The following is a 23,190-nucleotide window of genomic DNA, read 5'->3' as shown; positions in this document are numbered from 1 at the left end:
TTGTTCTCGCGCTGGAAGGAAGGATGGGGCTGTGGTAAAACAGCAGAAACATTGTGCCTCGCGGCTTCGGTGACCCCGGTTCGATCCTGACCTCCGCTGCTGTCCCTGTGGAGTTCGCATTCTCTCCCTGTGGCCACGTGGCCGCTCCACTTCCCACCCACGTCCCAGTGCTTGGGAGATTAATTAAGTGTTGCAAAGTACCTCCACCCCCACCCCCCCCCATGCAGCTGTCTGACAGGAGAACAAGGAGGCAGTTGAGAGATGGGACATGGGCTTACTGACCGTTACGCCGTTGGTGTTTAGGGCAGCAATGCAGGTCCTCCATCCCTGGCTTTGTCAGTATCTTCCTCTCGGCTTTCACTGCTGTCAGTCGTGCATTCTCAGGTGGAGACTCAGGAATACCATCGCAGTGAGATGCAGAAGGAATCTTCACTGCTGTTTCCGTAACAATTTAGTTTTACCAGTCAGGGTTGTTAGCCCTGAGCTGAACCCCCGAAGCTGGAGGACCAGTGGACCACTCTTAGTCTGGCCTCTACCCTTTGACCTGTTCGGCATGAGTGACCCTACCAAGAGCCTTGACTCCAGCCAACACAGCTCTCCAGGTCACTGAGGCACGCAAGCCTCCAAACCACGACAAGGTTGTGACCCTCTTGGCGGGCTTGTTCTCTGAGCCGTACAAACCTGATGTGGGTTCCTATGTTGTCAGAAAACGTGAAGGATATTTATCATACTGATGTGTGTCTTTGGACAAGCTTTTAGATAGTGGCTATTGATCTACAGATGGAAGACAAATCTTACTTGAGTGGCTGGGCAATACAAAATTCAAGTAATTAAATTAATATGGAATGAAAAAAAAATCTACTCTCAGTAGCACTGTAAAATGGACACGTTACCATTATAGACTGATCTAGAAAGGAGAATTTGCTTTGTCAGTCTTCCTTATGAAATTCAGACCTACAGATTCAAGATCATCTTTATTTGTCATTTACGTGCATTAGGAATTTGCTGCAGAGTGTTGGTCTGGGCACGCCATGCAATGAGAAACAATATTCAACAATTATAAAGAATTAAGAATTATATAAAAAAAACTTCGAGGTTAAAACTGATGTGGAATTAAATTTGCATAAATACATAAATTCCATCATATTTACAATGTGAAAAAAAAGGCATCCGTTAGTCTTGTGAGACCATGGATTTGGAAGGTTTCCAGGGCGCAGGCCTGGGCAAGGTTGTATGGAAGACCGGCATTTGCCCATGCTGCAAGTCTCCCCTCTCCACGCCACCGATGTTGTCCAAGGAAAGGGCACTAGGGCTGATTCAGCTTGGCACCGATGTCGTCGCAGAGCAATGTGTGGTTAAGTGCCTTGCTCGAGGGTATAACACACTGCCTCAGCTGAGGCTTGAACTAGCGATCTTCAGATCACTAGACCGACGCCTTAACCACTTGGCCACGTGCCCACACTTACAATGTAAACAGCATTATGAAAATGGTTTCAATGACAGAGGTATTGGGGTGGATTTAAAAGATTGACTTTTCGCTACATTTTGGAATGGGATAGCACAGAAAAGTCAGAAATAGTCTGGGTCTCAGCCTGAAGCATTGGCTGTTCATTCCCCTCCAAAGATGTTCCCGGACCCACTGAGTTCCACCGGCATTTGCAGCGTCTGCAGAATCCCCTGTGCTTTATGGTGATTAAAAATGCTTCTCCCTGAAACGTGCACTTCCCAGACGGCCAGGCCATCTTCTCACAGCTCCCATCGGGCAGGAGGCATAAGAACCTGAAGCCCCACACCTCCAGGTTCAAGAACAGCTGCTGTCCTTCAACCAACCGGTTCTTGAAGCCTACCGGCATGTCCCTAATCGCTAATGTTTAGTGACGCGGCGACAGCTCTGATCACTTTGCAGTAACAAGGGCTTTTGCTTTAGCATTGATCAAATTGTGTTCTTTCTTTTAAACATTGTGTGCAGTATATTTTAATTTACTTCACTTCAATGACTTGGCTGTTGAACCAACCAGCACAACCGCACTCACTACAGTGTAGTAATGCTGTGATCCTCAGGAAGGGGGGAAGACGCTAAAATAAGAAGGCGGAGGGAGGGGAAGGGGGATAGCTGGGAGGTGAGAGGTGAAGTCGGGTGGGTGGGGGAGGGGGGATGAAGTAAGAAGCTGGGAGGTGAGAGGTGGTCAGGTGGGTGGGGGAGGGGGATGAAGTAAGAAGCTGGGAGGTGAGAGGTGAAGTCGGGTGGGTGGGGGAGGGGGGATGAAGTAAGAAGCTGGGAGGTGAGAGGTGAAGTCGGGTGGGTGGGGGAGGGGGGATGAAGTAAGAAGCTGGGAGGTGAGAGGTGAAGTCGGGTGAGTGGGGGAGGGGGATGAAGTAAGAAGCTGGGAGGTGAGAGGTGAAGTCGGGTGGGTGAGGGAGGGGGATGAAGTAAGAAGCTGGGAGGTGAGAGGTGAAGTCGGGTGGGTGGGGGAGGGGGATGAAGTAAGAAGCTGGGAGGTGAGAGGTGAAGTCGGGTGGGTGAGGGAGGGGGATGAAGTAAGAAGCTGGGAGGTGAGAGGTGAAGTTGGGTGGGGGAGGGGGATGAAGTAAGAAGCTGGGAGGTGAGAGGTGAAGTCGGGTGGGTGGGGGAGGGGGGATGAAGTAAGAAGCTGGGAGGTGAGAGGTGAAGTCGGGTGGGTGAGGGAGGGGGATGAAGTAAGAAGCTGGGAGGTGAGAGGTGAAGTCGGGTGGGTAGGGGAGGGGGATGAAGTAAGAAGCTGGGAGGTGAGAGGTGAAGTCAGGTGGGTGGGGGAGGGGGATGAAGTAAGAAGCTGGGAAGTGAGATATGGAAAAGGCGTAATGCTGGAGAAGAAGGAATCGCTTTGGAGAGGACAGTGACCATGGGAGAAAGGGAAGGAGGAGGGACAATACGGGGAGTTAATGGGCAAATGAGAAAAGGTAAGAGACCAGAGTGGGGAATAGAGGAAGAGGGAAGGGGGAGGGGAAAATCTGCAGCAACGAATACCCTCCATCTCTGTCTGTCTCTGGCCATCTTCTCCATTGTGCCTCAGGTGTGGCTCGCAGTCCTCATTTCTGCCTCTGCGGTACAGTACCAAGTTGTCTTGGGTCCCCCGCAATTCCTGTCCCCTTCAGGGGTCCAATGAAGTTTTGTCTTGATGATCGGGTTGGTCTCTCTTCCCAGCACGTGCCCGATCCACCTCCAGCGTTTCCTCATGATGACCCGTGGCCGTGTCGTCTTGGTGACGCTGGAGGGATAGGGTAGCGGAGGGAGGGGCCTCATTTGGCTGAGATGCGTCTCCACCTTGCTACACAAAGGATCATTTTAACTGGGTGCTTGATGGCCGGTGTGGACTCGGTGGGTCGAAGGGCTTGTTTCTGCGCTGACCTCAACAGGCTTGAGGGGCATGTGGCTGGTGATGAAGTGTTTTAAGAGAAATTAGTTGTTGGTCTCGGACTGAAGGCTGTGAAGGAGGCTGAACTGTTTCCGTTGATGTTTACACACGCTGGGGATTCAGTTTCATCTCTCTCCTGTCACTTTTCAATATGGTGCGTTGGAGAAAGCCGGCTACACAGGAACTAATAAATTCACCTTTGCCCGTTCAGCCTTGTGTCAGACTTTCAGCTCGTGCCTTCACTGGCAGATTGCTGGCTTTAACTCTTGAGGAGGCTACCTCGCGTGGCCAAACTTCCGTAGTGCCTGATGCGAGGCATGTCCTTTACTAACTTGTGTGCTAATTTCAGGTACCAACCGTTTTTCAGGCCTTACTGATTAAAAAGGTCAATGTATAAGGAGTGTTTGGTTGTTCTGGGTCCGTGCTCACTGGAGTTTAGAAGCATGGGGGCAGGACCTCATTGAAACCTATCGAATATTGAAGGGCTGAGAGGCAGTGGGGTGGAGAGGGTATTTCCAGTAGTGGGGAGTCTAGGACCAGAGGACACAGCCTCAGAATTGAGGGATGTCCATTTAGAACGGAGATGAGGAGGAATTTCTTTAGCCAGAGGGTAGTGAGTCTGTGAAATTCATTGCCACTGATGGTTGTTCATCAGGTATATTTAAAGCGGAGACTGGTAGGTTCTTGATGAATCAGGGTGTCACATGTTACGGGGAGAAGGCAGGAGAATGGGATCGAGAGAGATAATAGGTCAGCCACGATGGAATGGCAGAGCAGACTCGATGGGCTGAATGGCCCAATTCTGCTGCTATGCCTTATGGACTCAAGGGGAGAGAGAGATGGAACATGGTGCAGAGATAAGCAATCAGTCATAGGAGGCACAGTGGTGTGGCTGCCTCATGGCGGCAGAGACTCAGGTTCAAACCTGGCCTCAGGTGCTGATTGTGTGGAGTTTGCATGTTCTCCTTGTGACCCCCATGGGTTTTGTCTGGGTGCTCCAGATATGTTCCATGTTCCAAAAACTGCTCTGAGTTGCTTTTGCAGCGTGGGTGAGTGGTAGAATCTGATGGGTAATGTGGAGAGAGTTAAAGTTGGAATGAATGTAGGATTAGTGTGAATGGGGTCTTGGTGGTCAGTACAGACACAGTGGGCTGAATGGCCTATACCTGTGACTCTATCAGACTGCATGGTGAATCAGGCTCAAAGGGGTGACTAGTGTACTCCTAATCTTATCTCCTATAAGAGGAATTAAATGGATGATCGAGGGAGAAGCATGTTCAGGGACACAATCTCTCTCTCTCTCCCCCCCCCCCCCATCAATCTCACTCACATTCTCACTCTCTCTCCCACTCTCTCCCACTCTCTCTCTCACTCTCTCTCACTCTCACTCTCACTCTCCCACACTCACTCTCACACTCACTCGCTCTCACTATCACACTCACTCACTCTCACTCTCACTCGCTCTCACTCTATCACACTCACTCTCACACTCTCTCTCACACTCACTCTCACACTCTGTCTCACTCTCTCTCACTCTCACTCTCTAGCTCTCTCTCACTCGCTCTCACTCTATCACACTCACTCTCACACTCTCTCACTCTCTCTCACACTCACTCTCACACTCACTCTCACACTCTCTCACTCTCTCTCACACTCACTCTCACACTCTGTCTCTCTCTCACTCTCACTCTCTCGCTCTCACTCTATCACACACTCTCACACTCTCTCACTCTCTCTCACACTCACTCTCACACTCTGTCTCACTCTCTCTCACTCTCACACTCTCACTCTCTCTTTCACTCTCACTCTCTCACTCCCTCACTCTCTCACAGAATAGACCTTTTGAGAACACCGCTCAGTCACCCACCAGTTTAATCCTAGCCTAATCACAGGACAGTTTAGAATGATGAATCAACCTACCGACTGGTACGTTTTTGACTGTGGGAGAAAACCCACACAGTCACAGGGAGAACATAACAAGCTTACAGGCAATGGCGGGCATTGAACCCCGGTCGCTGGTACTGAGAAGTGTTGTGCTAACCACTACGCTACTGTACCCAGGGTTCCAGGTTAAAATAACTTGTTCCTCACCTGTCCTCTTATCCTTTCGGCAATTGTGTTGAGCCTTTCTATCTAAGACAGAGCATCTCCTCAGGTATTTTACTCACGTCGCTTCTGGAGAAAGTTTGCCTTTTTTAAAGATCAGCCTTATTTGTCATATGTACATCGAAACATTGAAACATACAGGAAACGTGTTGTTTATGCCAACAACCAACACGCTCCGGCGCCAACATAGTATGCCCACGACTTACTGTTAGCCGTACATCTTTGGAATGTGGGAGGAAACTGGAGCACCCAGAGGAAACCCACACAGTCAGGGGGAGAACGTACAAACTCCTTTCAGTCCGTGGCGGGAATTGAACCTTGAGCGCTGGTGCGGTAGAGCATCGCTCTAACCGCTATGCTACTATGCCGCCTTATACGGCAGCGTTGCAAGCATGGAGCATCGCATCAGCAGCGTTTACAAGAGAGGCATAAATTATGCACCAGGTTGCAGTGTTGCTTTGCTGAGGTAGTGATTAAGATCATAGCACAAGAGATTCTGCGGACGCTGGAAATCCAGAGGAACAGGCACAAAATGGTGGTGGAACACAGCAGGTCAGGCAGCATCAATGGAGAGGAATGAACAGTTGATGTCTTGGGCCAAGACCCTTCTTCAGAAGGGGGAAGAAGCCAAATAAGAAGGCTGGGGGAGGGTTGTAATTAAGACTGTGCCTGCTGGTTCAAGAACTGAATGGGTGAAGTTCAAAGTCAACGCAATTTCATAATCAAAGTACGTACATCTCTCCACGTACTACCCTGAGATTCATTTTCTTGTGGTAATCTCTCTTTTTGTTCTTTATTTTGTTACTGGATTCTTTCCACCTTTTGGTTATTTCTTTCTCTTTTTCTTTCTGCTTCTCCTTTTAGAATCAGGGTTTATTGTCACTGTCGTTTTGTGAAATTTGTTGTTTCACGGCAACGGTACAGTGCGAGACAAAAAATTACCGTGTGTGATTACAAAGATAGTGCAAAAGGAGAGCAACGAGGACTGACAGGCTAGTCAGAAATCTGACGGCAGAGGGGAAGAAGCTGTTCCAAAGTCACTGAGTGTGAGTCCACAGCACTGCTCCTGCTCCTGCATTCGCGCAGTAACTGAATTGCTCCCACACACATAACCTTTCTGGCTGCAAAGCTGGAATGCCCTTTCCGATAATCTTTTATTAAAGTGCCACGCTGTTTTTTTAGGTCATGTGAAAATTTCCTGCTCCAAGCAATGGTTGGTCTGCGCAACTGTAAAAAAAAGTCTTCAGCAGGGACGTAGGTCTCCAGGCTCCTGTACCCCCTCTCCAATGTTAATAGTGTGAAGAGGACATGTCATGGATAGTGAAGGTCCTTAATGACGGAGCCACTTTCATCAGGCACCGTCCTTTGAAGATGTCCTCTGTGAGAGGGCTGGCTGAGTCTACAAGACATTGCACCCTCCTGTGCATTGGAGCCACACCTGACTATGCAACTGGTCAGAAATACTTTCTCTCTTCCTTCCTCTGGTCCATTCTTCCTCTCCGTCTGTCAGAGACATGCATTCCCATACATTGCATAGTGTCTTCATGCATCATCCTCGAAGTAATTTAAAACTACTCTCCCCTGCATCATAAAATATTCAAATGCCAGTTTCAGCATCAGGAATCAATATTTAGAAAACAAATCACATAGATCTGGGTAAATATTAAGTGCCTTTACATTTTGCCAAGTGTGCAAACATTGGATGGTGAGTGCTCCAGCGAGGAGTCTTGGCCAAACAGTTCCATCAGACCATAAAGCCATCGGCCATTTGGCTCATCAGGTCTGCTCTGCAATACAGTCATGGCTGATTATTGTCCACCTCAACCCCATTCAAGCCTTGGAACACTGGAGCACAGAAAAAGGCCCTTCGGCCCACCAAGTCCATGCCGAATTATTAATCTGCCCCGTCCTGTCAACCTGCACCCAGACCACAGCCCAATATGACCCTCCCATCCATGTACCTGTCCAAACTTCTCTTTAAGTGTCGAAATCAATCCTGCATCCACTACTTCCGCTGGCAGCTTGTTCCACACTCTCCGAGTGAAGGAGCCGCCCTTAAACATTTCGCTCTCCCTGAACTCTAATTCTTGTCTCACTCAACTCAATCTCTTGTCTGCTCCCCGGAACCTTAGACACCCATACTAAACAAAAACCTAACAGCCTTTGCTTTAAGTGTACCCAGTGGCCTGACCTTCATAGCCATGTGTAGTAATGAATTCCACAGATACACTGCCCTTTGGGTAAAGAAATTCCTCCTCACCTCTGTTCTGAAGGGGCCTCCTATTCTGAGGCTGTGACCCCTGGTTCCAGTCTCCCACTACAATAAACATCCTCTCCACATCCACTCTATCTGGGCCTTTCAATGTTGTGATGGGTTTCAATGAGGTTACCCCTCCCCTCAATGTTTTGAAACTCCAGTGAGTAAAGGCCCAGAGCCATCCAATGCTCCTCATACGTTAACTCTTCCATTCCTGAGATGTTTCTCATGAACTTCCTCTAGACACTCTGGTTCAGTGTGCCTTGAGATCTTCATGGCAGTTCAGATCTTCTCAAGGGTCTTGGTTTCATCCCTGCTGATCATACTCAGAGTTGTGAAAAGCCAACTGAAAAGGACAACACTGGCCATCATATTCTAAAGCCAATTCAGATTGACAGTATCACTCCACATCCTGCTGTACATCTGATTTTCAGGCTTTGGGATTGGACAATCTCGTTATCTGGATAGAATATTGCAGCTCACCCACTGAAGGAGTGGATGCCGTGTAGGAGTCGTCTTGTTTTGAAGATGTGGATGTTGCAGGAACCGCTGGTACTTATTGTCCATTTCCAAATGGCATGAGTTGAAAAGCCAGAGAGCATGTCTATTGAGGAGAGGCTGAGTGAGATAGGGCTTTTCTCTTTGGAGCGAAGGACAATGAGACTTGATGGAGATGTACAGGATATAAGAGATAGAGGTTGGGTGGATAACCGGAGTCTTTTTCCCAGGGCTGAAATGGTTAATACAAAGGTCATAATTTTAAGGTGTTTGGAGCAAAGTATAGGGGGGTATCAGAGGCAGTTTTTTTTTAAGACAGAGATTGGTGGGTGTGTGAAACATCCTGCCAGGGGGTGGGAAGTGGCTTGACAGAGGTGTGGACATTGATGAGAGGCAGAAAACAAGTGGACAACCAGAGATTTTCACAGGGTGGAAATGTCTAATAGAGCCATTTTCTAACAGAGCCAGTCCCATTTGGCCCATGTCTCTCTAAACCAGGAGTTCCCAACCTAGGGTCCACGGACCCCTTTCGTAATGGTATTGATCCATGGCATCAAAAAGGGTTGGGAGCCCCTGGGTTAGATTCTAAACCTTTCCTATCCATGTACCTGTCCAATTGTCCTTAAAATATCATAATTGTACCCATCTCTATCACTTCCTTTCAAAGCTTGTTCCACACCTCCATCGTCTGTGGAAAAAGTTGCCCCTCATGCCCTTTTTAAACCTTTCCCTTCTCACCTTGAATCTGTATCTCCTAATTCCCCACTTCCCTACTCCGGAGGGAATACTATTCCAGCTTATCTATGCCCCTCTTGATTTTATAACCCTTTATAACGGGGGTTCCCGACCTTTTTTGTGGCATGGAGCCTTACCAATAACCGAGGGGTTCATAGTTGGGAATTCCTGCTCTACCCCTCAATGCCCTTCGCTCCAGGGAAAATGGACCTACTCTACCCAGCCTCTCTTTAGAACTCAAGCACTCCAGTTCCCATAACCTATGGGCTCATTTTCAAGGACACTTCATCTCATCTTCTCGACATTTATTGATTATTTATTTAGCATCATTTTTTTTGTTTTGTATTCCACAATTTGTTGTCTTTTGCACATTGGTTGCTTGCCCACCGTTTTTTGCGGTATGCGGTTTTTCATTGATTCTGTGGTGTTCCTTCGTATCTACTGTGAATGCCCGAAAGAAAATGAATCTCAGGGTGGTATATGGTGACTGATAAGTACTTTGATAATAAATTTACTTTGATAATAAATTTACTTTGATACGTTGATACTTTGAAGCATTTTCATTTGTGGCGGTCACAAGCTTGATCTTAATGTTTAAGAGAGGTTTGGAAGGTAGGGGTATGGAAGGCTATGGTCCAGGTGTGGGTCGATGGGACTGTGCTGTGACTCTGTGGCAGCAGAGCAGTTGGTGTGATGCTACTACAGCTGGTTTTCTTTCAATGGCTTCCACGGTTTTTCTTTGTTTTGTGGCTGTCTGCAGAAGATGAACCTCACAGTTGTATACTGCATGGAAGAGGAGTTGAAAGGGAAGATTTAAACTTCTTCACCGTGTGGTGAAGTCCAGATGAAGGGTCTCGGCCCAAAACGTTGACTGTTCTCTTTTCCATAGATGCTGCCCAGCCTGCTGAGTTCCTCCAGCTGTTTGTGTGTGTGTGTCAGGGCATGTTTCGACGTTTTTGTTGCATGTGTGACAAAAAGTGTTTGAATGTGCAGACAGTGGAGAGTTGTGGACTTTATATAAGCAGAAGGGTTTAGTTAAGTGATTAATTAGTTTGGCAATGCACTGTGGGCCGAAGGGCTTCTCCCTGTTCTATATTCATTTGCCTGTATTAGCTCTACAATCCTCTCAACTTTTCCAATCAAAGTACCCATCCAAACAACGTATAAACATTGTAAATGTGTTTGTTTCCACCACCTCTTCTGACAGCTCATTCCATATATTCACCTTTCGTTCTTTCTGTGCCGAGTCATGTGATGTGGGCGAGAGTGGTCTTTCCATGACCATGATTGTTCTTGGCAAATTTTTCTACAGAAATGGTTTGCCACTGCCTTCTTCTGGGCAGTGTCTTTATGAGATGGGTGAACCCAGCCATTATCAATACTCTTCAGAGATTGTCTGCCTGGTGACAGTGGTCGCATAACCAGGGCTTGTGATCTGTACCAGTTACTCGTACGACCATCTACCACCTGCTCCCATGGCTTCACGTGACCCTGGTCGGGGGTTAAGCAGGTGCTACACCTTGCCCAAGGGTGACCTGCAGGCTAGCAGAGAGAAGGAGCACCTTACACCTCCATTGATAGAGATGTATCTCCACCCTGCCCTTTGCAAAGGACTTTGACTACCTGTCCATTTCCGTCATGTATTTGATGCTGAGAAACTAATCCATGACTTTATAGAATAGATTATCGATAAACTTTAACTCTTAGCCACTGCTAGGCTTAAACAAAACCAGGATAAGGGAACATATCACTCCCTACTAACTACCCTGCATTGGCTTCCTGTATCATTTAGAATTGATTTTAATGTTCTTTTAAATGTTTTTAAAGCTCTCAATGGTCACATCACAGAATCACTTTTGTTTCGTAATCCTGCTCTAGCTCTTGGGTCTTCTTCCTCTGGTCCCTTAAATTGAGTCGGTTTGCTTTAGAAGATAATTGGCAGGTCAGCCCTTTTGAACTACGGTCCTAAACCGTGGAACTCAATACCTAAAACTGTAAGGGATGCAGTCTCAGTTGACACTTTAAGCACCAGCTCAAAACCTATTTAGTTAACCTTGCTTTTAACTAACATCATTTGGTCTTTTATTTTCATGTTTGAACTCTGTTCCATTGTAAAGCACTTTGAACTACATCATCTATATGAAAAGTGCTCTATAAATAAGTTATTATTATTACTATTATCATCCTGTCTGTGTCCCTCATCATTTAATCAACCTTTCAAAGTTCAAAGTAAATCTATCATCAAAGTATATGTATGTCACCACATACAACCCTGAGATTCTTTTACTTCCGGGCACACGTGGTAAATCCAAGAAACACAATTGAATCCATGAAAGACTGCGCCCAACAGGATGGACAAATGACCGATGTGCAAAAGACTACAAACTGTAAATACAAAAGAAAAAAAAAGAAATAGTAATAAATAAGTAAGCAATATGAGCTTTGTAAGGTATCTATCTGTGTTCCAGTGTGAATAAACGCAGCCCATCTGATATCTCTGCTTGTGCGGAAAGACCTCCATTCCAGGCAACATCTCTTCCGCGTTTCCCTCATTCATACCTCATTGCTGTTACACTCCGTGGCCACTTTATCAGGTATGTCTGTACACCCGCTTGTCAATGCAAGTATCTAATCAGCCAATCATGTGGCAGCAACTCTGTGTAGAAAAGCAGGCAGATATGGTCAAGAGGTTCTGTTGTTGTTCAGACCAAACGCCAGACTGGGAAAGAAATTTGATCTAAGTGACTTTGCCCGTGCTAGACGGGGTGGTTTGAGTATCTCAGAAACTGCTGATCTCCTGGGATTTTCACGCACACCAGTCTCTAGAGTTTGCAGAGAACAGTGTGAAGAACAAAAACATCCAGTGAGTGGCAGTTCTGTGGGTGAATACGCCTTGTTAATGAGAGATATCAGAGGAGAATGGTATGACTGGTTCAAGCTGACAGGAAGGTGACGGTAACTCAAATAACCATGCATTACAACACTGGTGTGCAGAAGAGCATCTCTGAACGCACAACACGTCGAACCTTGAAGTTGATGGGCTACAGCAGCAGAAGACCATGAACGTACACTCAGTGGCCATTTCATTAAGTGCAGGAAGTGCCCAATAAAATGGCTACTAAGTATCTAGGGCAGTGACCAGAACTCTGCACATCCCTGTCATGTTGCTTGAGACCTCCTTTTGCCTGGAATGAAGGTTTCTTGTAAACTTTTACTGCTACTAGGAATGAGACGTAATCTATAGGTGTCAGCTATGGATTGCCCTGTAGCTCTCTCAGCTCTAAGGCTGAAGTTTGTGGGATTGAAGTGCAGGCACGTAATGGAAAAGGTCAAATAAGAAGAGAAAATGCTGGCAATCGTCAAAAGATCAGAGTAACATGCACCAACTGCTGGAGAAGGTCAGGCATCGTCTGTGGAGAGGACTAACGAGTCAACATTTCAGGTGAAGACCCCTCATCGGGACTCCTATGCTGTATAAAAAATGTGAAGTGTCACAGATGTAGGTGGGAAAGGGGATAAAATAGAGTCGGGGTACAGAATACAGGCACAAGTTCAGAGGGGCAGGAGCGTTGTCACTGGAAAATAGCATCCATCACCAAGGACCCCCACCACCCAGGGCATGCTCTCTTCTCACTGCTGCCATCAGAAAAGAGATCCAGGAGCCTTAGGACCCACATCACCAGATTCAGAAAGAGTTATTACCTCTCAGTCATCAGGCTCTCGAACCAGCGGGGATAACTTCACTCACCCTGTTGATTTTCGCAAATAAAATGACTTGAGCCATTTAATGTTGAAGGAGAAGCTGTAACAACTCATTTATTGTACTCCAACCACTGAACACAAAGCAGGGTAAAAGTCTTTTCTGTAATTACGTTATCACACCAGACCAGTCTCTTAAAGTGAAGCCCCAACTCACAGTTGGTGGTTGTGAATGATGTGCATTTCTCCCAGTTACGTTACCCCACACAGGCCCTTCCCCCCCCCCTCCCAAGAATTCATGAAAGCCACTCGGCTCGAGTCTTGCGTTCCATGGGTGGAGGAACCGCTGGTGCCTCAGGCTCGTCCAGAGGTGTAGAAACGTAGAAAACCCACAGCACAATACAGGCCCTTCGGCTCACAAAGCTGTGCCAAACATGCACTCACTTCAGAAATTACCGAGGGTTACCCATAGCCCTCTATTTTTTTAAGCTCCATGTACCTATCCAGGAGTCTCTTAAAAGACCCAGTCATATCCACCTCCATCACCACTGCCGGCGGCCAATTCCACGCACTTACCACTCCCTGCATAAAAAAACTTACCCATGACATCCCCTCTGTACCTACTTCCAAGCACCCTTAAAACTGTGTCCTCTTGTGCTAGCCATTTCAGCCCTGGGAAAAAGCCTCTGACCATCCACACGATGAATGCCTCTCATCATCTTATACGCCTCTATCAGGTCACCTCTCATCCTCCGTCACTCCAAGGAAAAAAGGCCGAATTCACTCAACCTATTCTCATAAGGCATGCTCCCCAGTCCAGGCAACATCCTTGTAAATCTCCTCAGCACCCTTTCTATGGCTCCCACATCCTTCCTGTAGTGAGGCGACCAGAACTGAGCACAGTACTCCAAGTGGGGTCTGACCAGGGTCCTATATAGCTGCAACATTACCTCTCAGATCTTAGACTCAATCCCACAGTTGATAAAGGCCAATACACCATATGCCTTCTTAACCACAGAGTCAACCTGTGCAGCAGCTTTGAGTGTCCTATGGACTCGGACCCCAAGATCCCTCTGATCCTCCACACTGCCAAGAGTCTTGCCATTAATACTATATTCTGCCATCATATTTGACCTACCAAAATGAACCACCTCACACTTATCTGGGTTGAACTCCATCTGCCACTTCTCAGCCCAGTTTTGCATCCTATCAATGTCCCGCTGTAAACTCTGACAGCCCTCCACACTGTCCACAACACCCCCAACCTTTGTGTCACCAGCAGACTTACTAACCCATCCCTCCACTTCCTTATCCAGCTCATTTATAAAAAGCACGAACAGAAGGGGTCCCAGAACAGGTCCTTGAGGCACACTGCTGGTCGCTGACCTCCATGCAGAATATGACCCATCTACAACTACTCTTTGCCTTCTGAGCAAGCCAGTTCTGGATCCACAAAACAATGTCCCCTTGAATCCCATGCCTCCTTACTTTCTCAATAAACCTTGCATGGGGTACCTGGTCAAATGCCTTGCTGAAATCCATATACACTACATCTACTGCTCTACTTTCATCAATGTGTCACATCCTCAAAAAATTCAATCAGGCTCATAAGGCACGACCTGTCTTTGACAAAGCCATGCTGACTATTCCTAATCATATTATGCCTCTCCAAATGTTCATAAATCCTGTCTCTCAGGATCTTTTCCATCAACTTACCAATCACTGAAGACTCACTGGTCTATAATTTCCTGGACTATGTCTACTCCTTTTCTAAGGGAACAACATCTGCAACCCTCCAATCCTCCGGAACCTCTCCTGTCCCCAATGATGATGCAAAAATCATTGCCAGAGGCTCAGCAATCTCCTCCTTCGCCTCCCACAGTAGTCTGGGGTACACCTCATCTGGTCCCGGAGACTTAACCAACTTGATTATTTCCAAAACCTCCAGCACATCCTCTTTCTTAATATCTACCTGCTCAAGCTTTTCAGTCTGCTACAAGTCATTCCTACAATCGCCAAGATCCTTTTCCGTAGTGCATACTGAAGCAAAGTATTCATTAAGTATCTCTGCTATATCCTCCAGTTTCATACACATTATTCCACTGTCACACTTGATTGGTCCTATTCTCTCACATCTTATCCTCTTGCTCTTCACATGCTTGTAGAATGCCTTGGGATTTTCCTTAAGCAACACGCACTACATGCTGGAGGAACTCAGCAGGTGTGTTGTGTGTGTTGCTTTGACCCCAGCATCTGCAGAGTATTTTGGGGTTTTCCTTAAACCTGCTTGCCAAAGCTATCTCCTGGCCCCTTCTGGCTCTCCTAATTTCATTCTTAAGCTCCTTCCTGCTAGCCTTATAATCTTCTAGATCTCTATCATTACCTAGTTTTTTGAACCTTTCATGAGCTTTTCTTTTCTTCTTGACTAGATTTTCAACAGCATTTGCACAGCACGGTTCCTGTACCCTACCATCCTTTCCCTGTTTCATTAGAATGTACCTATGTAGAACGCCACACAAATATCCCCTGAACATTTGCCACATTTCTGCTGTACATTTCCCTGAGAACATCTGTTTCCAATTTATGCTTCCAAGTTCCTGCCTGATAGCCTCGTATTTCCCCTTACTCCAATTAAACGTTTCCCTAACTTGTCTGTTCCTATCCCTCTCCAATGCTATGGTAAAGAAGATTGAAGTGTGATCACTATCTCCAAAATGTTCTCCCACTGAGAGACCTGACACCTGACCAGGTTCATTTCCCAATACCAAATCAATACAGCCTCTCCTCTTGTAGACTTAACTACAAATTGTGTCAAGAAACCTTCCTGAACACACCAATCAATATTGGGGGAATTAAAATCTCCCATCATGACAACCCTGTTATTATTACCCCTTTCCAGAATCTGTCTCCCTATCTGCTCCTCAATGTCCCTGTTACTATTGGGTGGACTATAAAAAAGACCCAGTAGTGTTATTGACCCCTTCCTGTTCCGAATTTCCACCCACAGAGACTCCATAGACAATCCCTCCATGTCTTCCTCCTTTTCTTCAGCTGTGACATTATCTCTGATCAACAGTGGTAGCGGAATACTCTGAATCTTGGTGGGCTGGTTTAAGATGATCTGCTGAAATACGTTCAGGTTTACCCCTCTTATCTGTGATAAAAGTCTTTTCTCCCCATTGCAAAACGTGGAATGGGCCATTGTAAGGGCACCTAAGGAGGTTGTTGGTGTGCGTCATGGCGAACAAAAACAAACAAGGTGGAATGTAGATAGGTCAACAGGAACCCAAGGGTGCTGTCGCCATGATAGGAGGTAGAAATAGGTGCAAAGGAATTGAATTTACTGCGGAGGGTGGAACGCTGTTGAGAGGCTCTCCAGCCGGTCGTGGCATCAGGATGAAATCGCCTGGTACTCGTAACGGCTGCCCGTATACCAACTCAGCTGTGGACGACTGCAGGGTTCTCCTTTGGAGCTGTCCTCAGCCCCAGCAGGACACACAGGAGCCCATCATGTCAACACTCATCGGTCAGGGAAGCCCTCAGAGCAGCCTTTAAGGAGCAGTGAAACCACTCGCATAGGCCATTAGACTCCGGGTGATACACCGTGGTGTGATGTAGCCTACGCCGAGGTTCTGAGCCATCACAGCCCAGAGCTCTGATACGAACTGGGGAGTGCAGTCGGGGTGAGGTGCCAAACTGAGCCACCCGGGTGCTGATGAACACCTGAGCCACGTCTGCGGTTGTCGCCAGTGCTAGAGGGACGACCTCTGGCCAGTTGGTGGTACAGTCCATCATGGTAAGAAGGTGCATGAAACCACGAGAGGGGGAAGAGGACCAACAAGGTCAACACTGACATGGTCAAATCGCCGCTCGGGGACCTCAAGAGGTGGCAGTGGTACTTGGACATGATGGTTAACTTTTACCCTTTGGCACCCACCCAGGCTGCAGCCCAATCACGCATGTCCTTTCTGAGGCCGTGCCAAACAAACTTTAGCACACCCAGTTTCTGTGAAGCCTCCTGGCCTGGATGCGTGAAGCCACGTACGGGGTCAAAAATGTTCTGCCTCCAGTTTGCGGGCACTATGGGGCAAAGGCGATCGATTGAGACATCGCACAGGAGGGAAACCCCAGCTCTCCTGAACTTCATGTCAGTCAACCGCGGGCCCGTGACTGCTGCTTAGTAAGCCTGGACCTCTGGGTCAGTAACTTGGTCAGCTGCCATGCCAGCTCCTCAACCGCTGGCCGTCAGGGGCAGTCAGCTACGGCATTATTTTTCCCCTTGATGTGTTGTGAACTTGGTTATATAGGCCAGGTGGCATTGCTGCCATGCAGACCAAGGGCTTGATATCTTGACCATCACGTGCACGAGGGATTTATCGTCAACGGACGTTGTGAAATAGCGTCTCTCTAGAAGAAAACAGAAAGTACCGGACACCCAGGTAGAGACCGAGAAGCTCACAGTCAAACATGCTGTCCTTCCTCTCAGGGGGATGGAACTGCCACACGTCTCTGAGTAACTATTGGTGCACAGCACCCACAGCATTGTCTGAGGCGTCAGTAGAAATGGTTATGGATGCATTGGGGAGCGGGTGTGCCAGTATGGTCACATTAGAAACAGCTCGTTTGGTATCATCAAATGCCTGGTCATGTCTGCTGACCAGTCAAGCACCTGATTAGAGGTATTGCCTTTAAACACACTATAAAGGGGGAGCATAATTTCAGGAGCTGGCGGAATGAAGCGGTGATAGAAATTCACCATGCCTAAAAACTCCTGTAGATTTTTGGTAATGCGGGGCGGTGGGAAATCCGTAATAGTGGCTACCTTTGAGAGGAGGGGCTTTGCACCTTCTGTGGAGATGCGATGGCCAAGAAGGTCAATGGTTGACAACCCAAACTGGCTTTTAGCAGAGTCAATAATCAACCTGCATTGGCTTAAGTGCTCATAAAAGTGTGTGGAGATGAGACACGTGTTCGGGTTTCGATGCATTGGCGACAAGTATGTCATCCAGGTAAACAAAAGAAAATCTGTCGTAATACAGAGTCCATCAGCTGCTGGAAATACTGTGCTGCATTTCTCAGGCCAAATGGCATGCGCAGAAACTCTGAGAGGCTGAATGGGGTTATCGCAGCCATTTAGGTGATGCCCTCTGAGGAGCCAGGTACCTGATGGTAGACCCTAACTAGATCAACTTTGGAAAAAATTAACTTTCCTGCTAAACATGCAGACAAGACTTGGATATGTGGGACTGGGTAACGATCAGGTGTAGTGGCCTCGTTAAGGTGTTGGTAATCACCATGTGGGTGGCAACCACTGTTGGACTTGGGGACCACACGGAGGGGCGAAGCCCAGGGGCTACTTGACCAGCATACAATGCCAAGTCTTTCCATGATGGCAGACTCTGCCTTCGCAGTATTTGCCAGCTTTTCTGGGTCCAGACCGTCGCGGAGAACGTGGGCTTGGTGAGGTTTGGGAATTCGCCCAGCAGTCGAGTAAACTCACGTGTGGTGGTGCATGCTCTTGACAGAGTCGTTGTGGGGAAGTTACTGGGGGAGCAGGATAACCACCCAAACGCCTTGACATCCACAAGCCGGCAGCTTTTAAGATCGACTAACAGTCCTTGGGCACACAGGAGATCTACACTGAGCAGAGGTCTAGCCACTTCAGCCAGGACGAACCCCCATGTGTTACATCCTCCACTGAAGCAGAGCGTCACCCATCGTGTGCTGTAGGTCTGGATCCTGCTGCCGTTGGCGGCCTCCAGCGAGGTTTCGTCACCCTTTGCCTTCTCGTCAATAGGCGATGCTGGCAGCACGCTCACTCGAGCACCAGTGTCACACGGGAACTGTCGCCCTGAAAGGGTGTCTGTAAGGAACACTTCAATGTCTCTGGCAGTTGGAGCCCACGGTGTTCACAGACCTCTGATGTCTCGATGCGCTGGCATTGTCAGAGCTGCAAGGCAGCCGGTACTTCCTAGCGTCCGTACCAAAGTGAGCGTGGTAAAAACACAGGCCCAGCCAGGGCGGTCTGTTTTGCAGCATTAGTCAGTTGTCTGGTTTGTGTGCTTATATTGGAGGCCGGGCTTACTGAGACAGGGTAAAGAGGAGGAATGATGCACTGCTGCCTAGCTGAGTGTAGACCATCAGCCATTTTAGCAAGCTCCCTATCGTCCTTCACGGGTGCATTAGCGAGGGCTACGCGAACTGGATCAGCCACTTGCTGCATGAAGAGTTCTTTAAAAATAAAACAAGGATGGCAATTTCCCAAGAGAGACAGCATGTGGTCCATTAGATCCGAAGGCTTAGCATCGCCAAGGCCGGACACGGAGAGCAACTGTTCGGCGCGCTCAGACTCCGATAGTCCAAAAGTCTGTAAAAGGTGAGTTTTCAGCGATCGGTATTGTGTTCGGGCAGGTGTTCTAGCAGACTCACCACTCTCACAGCCGTAGAGTTTCTGAGCGACGCCACCACATAGTAGAATTTGGTGTTGTCGGCGGTGATTTATTGCAGCACGGGTTGGTTCTCAGCTTGTAAAAAGCAAGCGACGGCATTTTGCTTGCAGTTTCAAAGTGACTGCATTGCCGACATGCTAAATAACTCTGGAATCGTCCTAGAGCATTGGGGTCACCAATGTAGGTTTCTCACGAATAAAACAACGAGAGGCATTTTATGTTTATGGAAAAACCGTAACAAGTCATTTATTGAACTGCAGAAAATCGAACACAAAGCCTGGTAGAAGTCTTTTACGTAATTATGCCATCACGTCAGACCCACCTCTTAAAGTGAACCCCAACTGAATGTTGGTGGTTGTGAATTATGTGCGTTTCCATTGATTACACTGTCTATTGGACACGTGGTTGTTTGTCTGTCTTTGTTGTGTGCAGTTTTTTCTATTGATTCTGTTGTGTTTATTTGAATTTACTGTGAATGCCTGCAAGAAAATGAATCTCAGGGTAGTAAAAGGTGATGAAAGTAAATTTGCTTCGGATTTGGAACTTTGAGCAGGCAGAAACAATGGACCTTCCTGGACAGTCGGGTTTGTGGGTCTAGAGCAGGAGGTAGAAACAGGCAGTGTAGGGTAAAGGGACTGTATGTTTGCTGGCAGTGGATCTCTTGTTAATCATAGAGTTGGTTATTGTTGGTAATCATAAATTAACCAATTTCCCCCGGGATCAATAAAGTATGACTATGACTATGTGCCTCAGTAGATCAGGCCGTGTTTGTGGAGAGGGAAACAGTGACTATTTCAGATTGATGACCTCTCAGTAGGAATGTTTATCACATCGCCGTGATGTACTTAGGGCTGAGGTGAAGAGAATGTGTTCACTCAGGGGTGAACTCCTCTGTATTCCAGGCCCGACAGAGGCAAAGCCATTGAAGCGTTTTAAGGAGGAGGTAGATAGACTTGCAGATCCATCACAGCTGGTTGGGGTTGTAAAAGGAGCTTTTGGCACATTACCCTTTATACTTCAGTGCATCTAGTACAGGAGTTATGTTGAAGTTGTGTAGGACATTGGTGAGGCCAAATTTGGAGTATGGTGTGCAGTTTTAGTCACCTGCCTATGTTCATAAGCTTGAAAATTTGCGGAGAAAATTGACAAGGATGTTGCCAGGACTGGAGGACCTGAGTTCTAGGGAAAGGCTGAATAAGTTTGGACTTTATTCCCTGGAGTGAAGGAAAATGAGGGGAGATTTGATGGAGGTGTTTAAAATTATGAAGGTGTAGGTAGGGTAAATGCAAGCAGGCTTTTTTTTCCACTGAGGTTGGGTGAGACTAGAGCTAGAGGTCATAGGTTAAAGGATGAAAGGTAAAATATTTAAGAGGAGCCCGAGGGGGAGCAACTTCACTCAGGAGTGGTGAGGTGGCGAGAGTGTGGAGCGAGCTACCAGCAGAAGTGGTGGATGCAGGTTCGATTTTGACATTTAGGAGAAGCTTGGATGGGTACATGGATGAGAGGGCTATGGAGGGCGATAGTCTGGGTGCAGGTCAATGGGACTAGGCAGAATAGCATGAGCTAGATGGGCCAAAGGGCCTATTTCTGTACCGTGTAGTACTCTATGATCCTGTGACTGACATCAAGAGGTATAAGACCATAAGACATAGGAGCAGAATTAGGCCATTCAGCCCGAGTCCACTCTGCCATTCCATCTTGGCTGATCTATTTTCCCTCTCAGCCCTATTCTCCTACCTTCACCCCATAACTTTTCATACTCTGACTTATCAAGAATCTATCAAACTCCAGCTTAAATACACCCAATGACTTGGCTTCCACAGCCACCTGTGGCAACGAATTCCACAGATTCACCACTCTCTGACTGAAGAAATCCCTCCTCATCTGCGTTCTAATGGACCTCCCTCCATTCTAAGGCTGTGTCACAACTTGAATTTGAACCTCTCCTACCCATGCACTTGTCTAGATGGCTCTTAAATGTTACTAATGTGCCCACCTCACCTCAACTCCTATTTCTGACAGCTCATTCCAATTTTTTTTTGTGTGACTATATGTTTCTCAGTTGTTGTAATTACATGTGCTGTGTGTGACTGTTGGTTCTGTGTTTTGTACCTTGGCCCCCGGAGCAACACTTTTGTTTGGCTGAATTCATGTGCGTGGTTGCATGACAATTAAACTGTGACTTGGGGAGTTACACACCACGGTTTGCCCCCGATGTCCCTTTTCAATCTCCCACCTCTGACCTTAAGTTTGTGCCCTCTTTTGCTTACAGCACCCCATCGCCGGGAAAAGGTTATGTACTTTCTCTCTGTCTGTGCTCCTCATAATCTTGTACAGCCTTATCAGGTGACCCCTCAATCTCCTACATTCAGGGGAGTGAAGTCTAAGCCCTCCTTGTATCTCAAGTCCAGGCAGCATCCTCGTAAGTTTCTGCAGTCCTAACTCTTCTGTGCAATATGAAGTATTCACCTGAGCAGATAAAAACAGCTGCTGAAGAGAAGAGTAAACTCTGATGCTACCTTCCACTGGCCAAGCCATGCGCTGTGGAGCCGACTCCATTACAATGATGTTCATTTGCATAGCAGCTTTGTGCAGGCTTGTTAGCTAACGGCTGGGGTGGGGGGGAATCACTGGTGCAAAGTTGCTGTCCTTTTATGTACAGGAACAGGAGTAGGCCATTTGGCCCTTCAAGCCTGTTTGAGACAATGAAAGCTGATTACCTCAGTACAGTCCTCCGATAATCTCCCTGTACCTCCCCATGGGCAGTTTTGAGCCACTTATCTTAGAAGGGATGAGCTGAAACTGGAGAGGGTTCAAAGGAGATTCACGGAAGTGATTCCGGGATTGAATGGCTTGTCATATGAAGAGTGTTTGATGCTTCTGGGCCTGTATTCACTAGAATTTAGAAGAATGAATGATGACCCTAATCTGAGAAAAGACATCCTTGCCATAGAGGGAGTACAAAGAAGGTTCACCAGATTGATTCCTGGGATGGCAGGACTTTCATATGATGAAACACTGGATCAACTAGGCTTATACTCGTTGGAATTTAGAAGATTGAGGGGGGATCTTATTGAAACGTATAAAATTCTAAAGGGATTGGACAGGCTAGATGCAGGAAGATTGTTCCTGATGTTGGGGAAGTCCAGAACGAGGGGTCACAGTTTGAGGATAAAGGGGAAGCCTTTTAGGACCAAGACTAGGAAAAACTTCTTCACATAGAGAGTGGTGAATCTGTGGAATTCTCTGCCACAGGAAACAGTTGAGGCCAGTACATTGGCTATATTTAAGAGGGAGTTAGATATGGTCCTTGTGGCTAAAGGGATCAGGGGGTATGGAGAGAAGGCAGGTACAGGGTTCTGAGTTGGATGATCAGCCATGATCATACTGAATGGTGGTGCAGGCTCGAAGGGCCGAATGGCCTACTCCTGCACCTATTTTCTATATTTCTATGTTCTATGACTTCATTGAAACCTATCGAAATGGTGAAAGGCCTCGATAGAGGGGATGTGGAGAGGATGTTTCCTATGGTGGGAGAGTCTAAGACCAGAGGAGACAGCCTCAGAATAGATAAACATCCATTTAGAAGGGAAATGAGGAGGAATTTCTAAAACCAGAGAGTGGTGAATCTGTGGAATTTGTTGCCACAGGCAGCTGTGGAGGCCAAGTCTATGTGTACTTAAGGCTCCAATGTCTTATGATCTAAGCTTAATTGTCATTCAACCACACATGAATACAGTCAAATGAAACAGTGTTCCTCCGGGCCAAGGTGTTAAACACAGAACCAACAGTCACGCACAGCACAAGGCACATATGCAGTCACACAAAAAGATATGTATTGCTCAAGTCCCATGTCTTGTAACTTGATGGTGCACGGGTGTTATCAGCAAGAACAAGCAGTTCTCAGCAGTAGAATTGTACTGGAATGTGTGGAAGGCTGTGGGCCAAGTGCAGGTAGATAGGACTAACTCGCTGGACAACACCACCAGTATAGACAAGTTGGGCCGAAGAGCCTCTTTCTGTGAGGTATGACTCTATGATTCTAGAGAGT

General features: G+C 47.2%; 1 protein-coding gene across 4 annotated transcripts in view; it reads left to right on the top strand.

Annotated features, from left to right (window-relative positions):
- Positions 1-23,190, top strand: part of scn5lab (sodium channel, voltage gated, type V-like, alpha b) — a 480,040-nt gene that overhangs the window by 64,744 nt on the left and 392,106 nt on the right. Inside the window, exon 1 of one of the 4 annotated variants that reach the window (XM_072254126.1) lies at positions 11,524-11,585. The exons of the other annotated variants lie outside the window; for them this stretch is intronic. The gene's annotated coding sequence lies outside the window, so the exon portion shown is untranslated. Of the gene's footprint in view, positions 1-11,523; positions 11,586-23,190 lie in introns of those variants that run through there. 4 annotated transcript variants of the gene reach the window in all.

Source organism: Mobula birostris, chromosome 3 (genome assembly GCF_030028105.1).
Source record: "Mobula birostris isolate sMobBir1 chromosome 3, sMobBir1.hap1, whole genome shotgun sequence".
In the NCBI taxonomy this organism is placed as follows: domain Eukaryota; kingdom Metazoa; phylum Chordata; class Chondrichthyes; order Myliobatiformes; family Myliobatidae; genus Mobula; species Mobula birostris.
This window is presented reverse-complemented; position numbering and strand designations above follow the sequence as displayed.